A 9,756-nucleotide genomic window follows, 5' to 3' on the forward strand; every position below is an offset into this window, starting at 1 on the left:
GATAAGTCAAACTCCCCCCTCTCCTGACCTCTTACATCTACTCTACTTCACTCTGTCTTTCCTCCGCTCTCATCTGGCTGCTTAGAGGTTTGGGAGTGTCAAGAATGAAGCTGTCTGGCAGTGTTTTACAAAGCCTCTGTGCTGTACTGTGTGAAATCGCTCAACAACAAGAAAAGAATTTAAATAAGAGGCAATGTGATCAAATGAAACAAATTACATATACATATGAAAGCAATCAAGACATACCAAACTATTTACACAACTACCTTTTTCGTTGTCCCCAAAAAATGTGTCATCTGAAAGTCTCCTCAGCTGCGGGAACTCTGGAGACAAACAAACAGAAGGTAAAATAAATTCAAGTAAATCAAATTAAATCATATGATGCGGTTTCTTGTTTTCCTTTGTCTTTAGTGGTACAAGCTGTTTGTGCATAGATAAGATCTGAAAAGCTGCAAAGCTTAAAGTCTCAAAACCAAAGAGATATTTATTATAAAAGTTAAGACTCAGTCACACCTTCCTAAAACGGCTCGTTCAAACACACCCCCACTGGTCCACTTGTCACAGGGTGAGTAGGTTTGCATACCACCGCCCATATGTATATGGAAAGAAGGAAGGCATAACTTTTACCAGCTGTAGTACTGTTGCAGCCACCATGTTGTGGAGACACAGTGTTTCATTGTGAAAGCTAAAGTACATTGTTTGGCCTTCCAAATGAGGACACAACTAGAAATCATTGGTTAAGTTATATTTACATAACTGTTTCGGAACAGAACAATGCAAATATTCGAGTGGGTAATGTGCATTTCACGGAGGACTGTTTCCTGAACCTGGGAGTAAATAATGGGCTAATTTTCATTTTTGGGTGAACGAACCCTTTAACTGCAACAAAGAGAGTTTTCTCAGCAAGTTCTTCATTTGAAAACAAAAAAAAACTTTGTTTTTGGTAGAAAACTCAGCAGCACGAGGTGAGAACATCACATGAGCCCAGCTGGGCTAGAGCTACAAAATCACACACAAGACTACACACTTGAATGCTGTTATACCAATACCCTCCGCTCAGTTCCCCTAAAGGCATGAGGAGATGTTAAAGAGAGGCATTCACCTTCAAACTTTGCCTGCTGCAAGCCACTGCCAGACATGTTTTAAAGCCTAAACTTACACGACTGGACTGGAAGGCATAAAACAAGAGGACAGCGCATGGGGTTATTTTAGGAAAATGCTTTGTGAAATGTTCTTTATCCTCAAGCCAGGAACACAGTGATCTTGTGAATTAAAATCACAACCTTGTTCAACTATGAAAAAGGCAGAACAGCATATCCAGTGCCTGATTCACAAACAGATACGTTTTAAAGAGGTTCTTTTTGTGAATCAAAAACAGGAGCGGAACTAGCATGAAACGACTGGTTCTTTTTGGAAATCCAAAAGATACAGCAAGACCCAATGAGTCTGATTCATGGATTCAAGAATAAATTACTCTTTTGAGTTTGTCCTTGTAATAAATCACTGGTTTTTCTAAAGTAAAACTGTCCAACAGTGACACCAAGCAGGTAAAGTTACAGCGGAAGAGTGCGCATCCCTCGCCTCCCCTAAGCCCATCGAGTTTTAACAGACCCCCTTAAGTGTGTAGAGTTTTATTTTGTCTTCTGGGAAACATGCAACTATCTTTTGTAGATTCTAAAGGGCAGTACTAAAAGAAAAAATATGATATTTAGGTAAATTAAGAAAATTGCTCACATCTTCATTTTGTTCAAAAGTTTTCACCCCTGTCTTTTAATGCTTCGTGTTTCCTTCTAAAGCATCAGTGAGCATTTGAAACTTCTTTAATAGTTGCATATGAGTCTCTCAGTTGTCCTCAGTGTGAAAAGATGGATCTTAAAACCATACAGACATTGTTGGAAAGGGTTCAAATACACAAAAATTCTGAAAAACCAAAGAATTTGTGGGACCTGAAAGATTTTTCTGAAGAACAGCGGACAGTTTAACTGTTCAGGACAAACAAGGGACTCTTGAACAACTATGAAATGTGTGGAAACATTTGAACGGGGTCATTTTTATAAATTCAACTATATGTAAACGTCTTGTATGTGATATATCTTATTAAAAAATAACATACAGTTGTAAGATTCTTTTTATTTTGATAAAATAATTAACAATTCGCAGATTCTGCAAGGTGTATGTAAACTTTTGACTTCAACTATATTATATATATATATATATATATATATATATATATATATGAGGTGTTTCTTGAACACCAAATCAGCATATTAGAATAGTTTCTGAAAGATCATGTGGTAAGTCCAAACTTTACTTTTTAAAGTCAAATATTTCCATCTGAATTGACATCTAATTGAACTGGAACTGAATCCGGAAATCCCAAGATTAATGACGGGACACGTCAAACAATAAGTACAAAGCTGAGGCTGTTCATGACCCGACTGGGTTTGAACCAAATGAGACAGATGATGTTCTTTAATGTAAAGGAAGTGCTGACTACAGTACTACAGTGTTAAGAGCACTCAGCATTCCTTCAGCTTTATGTGTTTTCTTAAGAGTGGCATCACATTATCGTTCCCATGCTCTAAAAAGATCAATCATATGAGGGTAAAACAAGATAAATATCATACAAGGCTAAGAAACAGGGTGTGCGTTTAAAGAGTCGGCTATGATTTCTTTCATCAAACACACACACATGAATCAATGTGTCAAAGTGAGACAAACTGTCCATAAATTAATTATACTATCTTCCCTGCCTTATTTCTGTGGAATACAGCCAAAGGGTTGTTCCTTGGGATAAACGTCAGGTTGAATTTGATTTATAAGGTTTTTTTCCACAGGTGGAGACCTCCTGACATAACCCCGCTGAGCCGCGAGTCTCTGTTCATGAGGCCAGGTGGAGCTGGGGTCGTCCTCGGAGCATTTAAAACCCCATCAAACTTCCTATCCCCTAAAGACAGATTAAGTCAATCAAAGCCTTCAATGGCTCTTAACTAATCCTTTTCTTTGAGCTTGTTTACAGCGCCGCTCAAGAAAGCCGCATGGGCCGCCGATTGAAGCATTGTGTTGCAAAGTGCCGCCCACCACCCATCTCCACTTTTCCATCAGCCCCGACCTCAGAAACAAGAGCAGCGTTGAATACAGAGAGTGCTAATTGAGAGTCAAGAGGTTACGACCTTTGGATAGGGGTCCACGTGACCCCACCCTACACCCCAGAGAGGGAACTACGGCCTGGATTGGGAGGGGTGTCCGGGTATGGTTGGAAACTGGGGTCACGTGGACCGTCCTCTTGGTTTATCAAGAGATCTAGCAGCAGGGTTTGGTTGGATTTGCATTCGGCCAGAGGAGCTTTCATCCCCCCTTCTCTTGGTCCATCCAAGGGGGGGGCTTGGGGTGATGGGACGGCCTCTCAATGCTCCTTTCATCTGGATCTGCTGGAGAGGTTGGAAGACAGAGCTGGGCTTAGACAGCAGGCAGGACTCCCATGTGGAGAAGCTGGGCCGTAACCTCACACACAGGGGTCAAGGAGCCGAGAGGAGATAGGGTCAGCGAGGCCACTGCTCAGGGCCGCAGATAGAGAGAGAGAGAGAGTGAAAGAGAACAGAGAAAGATCTTATCCGTCTTCATTCGGAGAAACCTCCCCCGTTCTCCCTCCAAGGCCTCTTTAAAAGCATTGGACACTGTATCAGAACATTACAAAGACAAGGCCAGTGTTTAAGACCACTGTAGGCAACCAGAATCCTTTAAATGTCACGTCGGCCCAGGGGTGAATTTCACCAAAACTTTGTCGGGAGCACAAGCAGGTCGTATTTCTCCCCCCAAACAAACAAAAGCCTAAAAATGCAATGGTTATTGTTCGAAATGTGGCAGGTGAACATGGAAGTTTCTAATGGATGCAATGGAAAAAAGAGATGTTCAGAATAAATTCAGAATAATTGCAGCAAGGAAAATCACTAAAATTAACAGAAATAAAATGTAAAAAAAAAATTAAATAAAGAAAAGGCGCATAATATGTTGTTAAATATATTTATATATAATAAAAATTGTAGAATGAATATAAATATATTCATGTAAATTCCAGTAAATATTTTCAAAATACTATGTGTGAGTCTTTATCTATGCATAATAAATATACACACTACACAAACATTTAATTATATAAACAGAAACTTTTATTTTGGATGCGATTAGTTATGATTAATCGTTGCCCGGCACAAGAAAATAATTATGTAAAAATGTAAAAAACAAAAAATATTTGAATACTTTTTGCCCTTTCAACTTTGGGGTGAAATTTGATCTAGATATTTTTATGAGATTTACTGTATTAAAAAAGTAACTTGCATTACTGTGATAAAAAATTTAAAAATAACAGAAATAAAACTTAAACAAATAAAATAAAAAACAGATGCATAGCATTACTGTGAATGTATGGGACAATGTACTTGAAAAAAATGAAATAATGAAAATAATAGTGCTGGGAAATTATTAATCGTGATTACACAGCATGTGTGTGTACTGTGTATATTTATTATATTTATTATTATTATATATTTAAAAAATATATGTTATGTTTATATATTAAATATCATAGAAATTGTATGAATATAAATATATATATATATTACTGAGATAAATATAAATAAACATGAAAATATTAATAAGAGAAAATAAATCACTAAAAATAACAAAATAAAATAAACTAAATAAAAACCAGATGCATAATAGAATGAATGTATGAGAAATAATAATGTATAAAATAATTTTTAATTATTAAATTAATAGTGCTGGGCAACGATTAATCGTGATTAATCCCATCCAAAATAAAAGTTTTTGTGTGCATAATATGTGTTTGTACTGTGTATATTTATTATCATATATATATACACACGCATGTATATATTTAAGAAAAATAAGTTCTATTTATATATTAAATATATTAATATATAAAAATTATATAAATATAAATATTTATTATATAAAGAAAAACTTTTATTTTTGAATCTGATTAATCGTTGCCCAACACTAGAAAATAATTATGTGAAGATTTGAAAATGTAAAAATATTTTGCCAAAATTTTTTAAATACTTTTTTCCCTTTGAATGTATAGGACAGTGTACTTTGTATAATGTATAATTTTTAATTATGAAAATAATTATGTAAAAACTTTAAAATGTAAAAAAAAAAAAAAAACTATTTTTTTCCAACTTATTTTTAATACTTATTTTCCCTTTCAACTTTGGGGTGAAATGTCTAGACATTTTTCATGAGATTCACATGAACTGGTAAAAAAAAAAAAAAAAAAAAAAAAACTTCAAATCTGACTTTATTATATTCTGCTGAATTGTATTTTAGGGGGTTTAATGCAATATTGCCAGCACCTGTTGGATAACAATAATCATGCAAAAATATGTTAATTAAAAAAAAAAACTTTTTTTTTTAAAAGTATATAATATAATTTCTTAATTTTGTCTTTTGCTATTAGGGTAAAATGTGACCTAGATGTTTTAGCAAAATTTACCCAAATTTAGTCAGTAATCTGACTGTATTACATTCTGCTTAATGACACTTAGAAGTCTTTAATGTACTATTTACCACCATCTGCTGGATTGATTATATTAGCCCAGCATAACCAGAGGGGTTAAAATACTCTCTCACACACAGAGACCACAGCAGAACAACTAAACTTTGCTAGAGAGGGATTTCTGTGAGTCAGTTTTCTGGCAACACTGAATTATAATATATTAACCCAAGTTTTCCATCCAGCAAAGATGCATTTCACAGGAGCCACGTTGATCGGGGCTTTCAAAAGCATGCCAGAATAAAGCCATAGACAGTGAACTGATGTGGACACTCCTTTGGACTGATGGTTATTTTTAGATAAGTAGGTTATTTGTCCCAAGAGAATCCCGGGGACCTTCAGAGACCGAGCCTCAAAAATGGCTGAGAATAAAAAAAACCTCCTATGGACCAGTTTCAAAGCAGGTCAAACAGAAAGGTAAAATAATTGAGAAATCGGCTCTGCTCCAGAAAGAGCTCCGCCAGGTTGGCCTTTCTCTCGCCAAACTCTGATTTAATGAGCTTTCCTTTAACACAAAAGAAAACAACAGACGTCCTTTTTCATTCAGTCTGTGAATGGTTACGTCTAGAATACTAAATGAAGTCTTCTTTTTTTACTACTCTGACAATACTACAATAGGCTAGAGAAAATATGCAACAAACTGCTTGTATAAATGTAATCATATTTAATCTCAGCTAAGTAGCTGTAATGGTATAATGCTGTTTAAATAACATAATGATAGTCATTTGAATGTGTTGAATGAAGAATTATGTTGGTAGTGATAAGCTTAATTTCTCACTATGAGTTATTCTTAAAATATACCAGCTACAGTCCTATTTCCACAAACACACACGCAATAATATTGCAGCACTCAGGTTAAAAGGGTCAGAAACTTTTCCCCCCTTCATTAAGGTCTATAGCCTCGTTCAGACTGTCAGCCCAAATCCGATTTGTATGCAAATCCGATTGAAATCCGATCATATTTAGGTAGTCTGAACAGCAACGAACTACATGAAATCTGATTTGGTCAAATCCGTTTCGAGCTTCATTCGTATGTGGTTTGGAATCCTATTCAAATCGGATTTCTGCTTTTTCACGTTTTCATGCCACATAAAACGTAAACACGTCAGACGTTTTTGTGGAAAACATAACAAAAGTCTTTGCAGAAACAAGCTTGTGTTGCGAACTGCAAATCAAGCGGGAAAAGACAATATACAGCTAGTATACGCACCTCTTTGAGTTTTGATACCAGTAGAGACGGCAGCACAGAATAATGTCGCACATTCCAGCTTCCTGCGTTTCTGCCGCTGCTTTAGAAGACAAAATATAATCCAGCGCGACGGCAACGTTGTCATATCGCAAGACAGCATCTATATTGCAAACTGTAATGCTGTTATTGTTTTTAGCGTTGGCATAATAATGCAACGGCATTGCCATAGAAACCAACGCACATTCCGTAAAACGAAAGAACGCTTATGGACACACAAATCGGATTTGAACAGTTGCGATATGACTGTGTGGACAGTCAGTTGTTCAAATCTGATTCCATCCAGATCTAGACAAAATCGGATTTGGGCTGACAGTCTGAACGAGGCTTATGTATGCTATTCAAATGCTTTTTTAGACATGCACTACCAGTCAAAAGTTTTTGAACAGTAAGTTTTTTTAAAGAAGTCTCTTCTATGGAAGTCCTTTTTCACCACTGAATAAAAAATATAAAAGGTAATTGCGACTTTTTATCTCACAATTCTGACTTATTTCTCAGAACTGAGACTGCGAGTTAAAAAGTCAGAACTAAAGTTAGAATTGCAAGATATAAACTCACAATTCTGACTTTTTTCTCGCAATCGCAAGTTTGTATCTCTCAATTCTGACTTTTTTTTTTCCAGAATTGTGAGATATAAACTCGCAATTGCGAGTTATAAAGTCCATTTCTGAAGAGAAAAAAAAATACTGATATGTTCAGAATTGTGAGTGTGTATCACGCATTTCTGAGAAGAAAAAAGTCTAAATTGTGAGATAAAAAGTCGTAAAACCTATTTTTATGTTTCATTCATTGGCGGAAACAGGCTTCCATACTCTTCTGCTCACCAAACCTGCATTTATTTGATCCAAAAGTACAGCAAAAACAGTAAAATTATGAAATATTTTTACTATTTAAAATAACTGGTTTCTATTTGAATATATTTTAAAATGTAATTTATCCCTGCGATTTCAAAGCTAGATTTTTAACATCATTACTCCAGTCACACAAATCATTTCAATATTCTGATTTGCTGCTCAAAAACATTTATTATTATTATTATTATGATGTTGAAAACAGCTTTATAGAATAGTTTTTTATGTTTCTTTGATGAATAGAAAGTTCAGAAGAACAGCGTTTATCTAAAACTGGAGTTATGATGTTGAAAATTTAGCTTTGATCACAGGAAATAAATGACATTTTAACATATATTCAAATAGTAAGCAGTTACTTTAAATATGAAAAATATTTCACAATATTTCTGCTTTTGCTGTATTTGGATCAAACAGCTTGGTGAGCAAAAGAGACTTAATTAAAAAAACATTAAAAATCTTAGTGTTCAAAAACTTTTGACTGGTAGTGTAATTAATTTTAAAATATTGACACTTCTTTGCCTTTCAATAATAATATATATTTTTAAACTATTGTATAAAGTTAAATTGAGTTTTTCCATGACCATATTCCCACATCGTCCTGACCCAAATTGAGCAAAGTAAATGCCCCCTTTGAGCATAAAATGAGCTTGCTGTCTGCTCCAATATAGTTTTCTTTGCAAATAGCTGCATTAAATTATGAGAGAATCACAAAGCAATCCATAATGTCGCATTCAAACTGTGAAGATCAAACTGAGAAATATAGTTAAAAATAAACTTGATTAAAAAAAGCTGTACTGTAAAAGTAAGATTTTCTATGCAGTACATTAACAAAATATTATTTCACATTTTTAAGTATTACTTGTCATTTCTTTGTAATTATTTATGAAATTTAATAACCTTTTCTGAATGTTTTTCTTCTCAGTAAATCCTACACCAATTATTTTCATTTGGACAATTTTTTAAGTCACTTTTTGCATCCAATTTATGTTCTTTTTTTTTAAGTTCGTGGAAATTTTTATTTTTCATGATATGATCTATGATCTTTTAATATCTCAAAAGAGCAGTTAGAAACTCTCCCATGGCTTACACTGAGTCAGATATACATAATTTAAAGCAAAAATAAGATAAATCCCATGAAGCTGCTTTAAAACAATTTTTGATTGTCCACACCCTCTCTTGATGTGTGTCTGCCAGCCGTACGTTAGATCTGCGTTCTCACGCAGCGTCACACTCCCATAGACCTTTTCAACTCTATAATGGCAGCCTGAAATCAAGCAGACTTGCAGGAGATCACATGACATTTTACCTAAAAACTATTTACTATCTGCCCCAGCCAGCAAAGCATTATATTGGCTTAGCACACCTTCAGATCTGGTCATTAACAGGCATGCCTTTGAAAAGTAAGCCGTCAGCTCCGATCAAGCCGTTTCAGTCTGGAACGCTGCTCTGTTGAAGGCCTGCCGAGCGTATCGCAGGTATGTGGGGGCCTCAGCAATCACTGAGGGGTGCCCGGGTGCGCCTGTGGGCGAGCAGCCCGGACTCTCAGCCATCTGTGAACAGGACAGCATCTGTCTATAGAGCCAAAATTATCTGGAATGAGGGGGAGTGACAGAAAGGCATCTATGTGTGATTGAAACATATTGGTGGCACACACACACAAACACGGATCTCTTGCAATGCATGATGGGACAACCTTGCAGGGGAGAAACCTTATGGCCGGTAAAGGTTAAGAACGGAAAGCAGAGAAGATGTTTGGTGGCAGCACTTGGATGCGATCCTGGGATCTGTGTCGGAGCAGCAGGCGCATGTGACAGCACTGATAGATTCAAGATGCCGGGCTGGTCCTAGGGAATCGGGTGTGAGCCAGGATTTTGATAGGACACTGGAGTCCATTCCAGTACACCCGCAGGGAGGAGAGGAGAGGAGAGGAGGGATGGAAGAAGGAAAGGAAGAGAGAGAGAGGGTGAGGTTGACAGGTTGGCAGCGAGAGCAGGTCTGATAGGAAACAGATGAGTGGAGAGAGACTCATGACTGTCTGGCTCTAGCCGCAAACACTTACCTATGAAATGAAACACTGAGCCTTG

General features: G+C 36.0%; 1 long non-coding RNA gene across 1 annotated transcript in view; it reads right to left on the minus strand.

Moving 5' to 3' along the window:
- The window catches only part of LOC141295637 (uncharacterized), a 40,129-nt gene that overhangs the window by 9,173 nt on the left and 21,200 nt on the right, over positions 1–9,756 (minus strand). The window contains exon 2 of the long non-coding RNA XR_012341110.1: positions 267–323. This is a non-coding gene — a long non-coding RNA (uncharacterized lncRNA). The remainder of the gene's footprint in view (positions 1–266; positions 324–9,756) is intronic.

This window comes from Garra rufa, chromosome 21 (genome assembly GCF_049309525.1).
Source record: "Garra rufa chromosome 21, GarRuf1.0, whole genome shotgun sequence".
NCBI classification, from domain to species: Eukaryota; Metazoa; Chordata; class Actinopteri; order Cypriniformes; family Cyprinidae; genus Garra; species Garra rufa.